The sequence below is a fragment of the Branchiostoma belcheri genome, unplaced genomic scaffold, assembly GCF_001625305.1.
Source record: "Branchiostoma belcheri isolate BF01 breed outbred unplaced genomic scaffold, Haploidv18h27 scaffold3, whole genome shotgun sequence".
In the NCBI taxonomy this organism is placed as follows: domain Eukaryota; kingdom Metazoa; phylum Chordata; class Leptocardii; order Amphioxiformes; family Branchiostomatidae; genus Branchiostoma; species Branchiostoma belcheri.
The window spans coordinates 425635-426959 of record NW_017803909.1 but is presented as its reverse complement, the minus strand read 5'-3'; positions in this window follow the sequence as shown (position 1 = coordinate 426959).

Below are 1325 nucleotides of genomic sequence, written 5' to 3'. Positions count from 1 at the left end.
CTACAGCACGTTACTTCATTTTCAGAATTTGTCCCTTTTTTCTCGCACTGTATGTGCAGTAAGCTTGGCTACATTTTATTAGCCGTGGACATCACACATTTACGAACCTAAGTATGCTAGACAATTCCTTCTGGGTGTCCTTTTCGTGTGTTTTAAAAAAATCACAAAAATGTAGTAAATGTTTCTGTCAAGCAATGCGCTACTGCCCGGTTAAAAAAACCGGCCAGTTTTAGCAAATACCGGTCCTGTACTAAAACAATAATTTCATCCGCTCCATACATCTCCCCAACAAGATTTTAAAATAGCAAATTCCTCAATATTATGTCATTCTATTGAAGGTTATTGCAGACTTTTAGGCCGAATTCTCTATTACTTAGAAGTTCGCAAGGATTTCTTGCCTAGCCTAGCCTCGGACACAAATGCTGGAAACCCGGCCAGTTTTAGCAAATACCCGACCGGTACTGTATTAAAACAATAATCTCATCCGTTCCATACATCTCCCAAACAAGATTTTAAAATAGCAAATTCCTTAATATTATGTCATTCTATTGCAGTTTATTGCAGACTTTTAGGCTGAATTCTCTGTTACTAAGAAGTTCGCAAGGATTTCTTGCCCAGCCTAGCCTCCGCCAGTTTTAGCAAATACCGGTCCTGTACTAAAACAATAATCTTATCCGTTCCATACATCTCCCAAACAAGATTTTAAAATAGCAAATTCTTCAGTATTATGTCATTCTATTGCAGTTTATTGCAGACTTTTAGGCCGAATTCTCTGTTACTTAGAAGTTCGCAAGGATTTCTAGCCCAGCCTAGCCTCGGACACAATGCTGGAAACCCGGTCCAGTTTTAAGCAATAGCAAATACCGGTTCTGTACTAAAACATAATCTCATCCGCTCCATACATCTCCCTAACAAGATTTTGAAATAGCGAATTCCTCAATATTATGTCGTCCCATTGCAGGTTATTGCAGACTTTTAGGGCGGATTCTCTGTTACTTAGAAGTTCGCAAGGATTTCTTGCCTACCCTAGCCTCGGACACAAATGCTGGAAACCCGGCCAGTTTTAGCAAATACCGGTTCTGTACTAAAACAATAATTTCATCCGCTCCATACATCTCCCAAACAATATTTTGAAATAGCGAATTCCTCAATATTATGTCGTCCCATTACAGGTTATTGCAGACTTTTAGGGCGGATTCTCTGTTACTTAGAAGTTCGCAAGGATTTCTTGCCTACCCTAGCCTCGGACACAAATGCTGGAAACCCGGCCAGTTTTAACAAATACCTGACCTGTACTGTACTAAAACAATAATCTCATCCGCTCC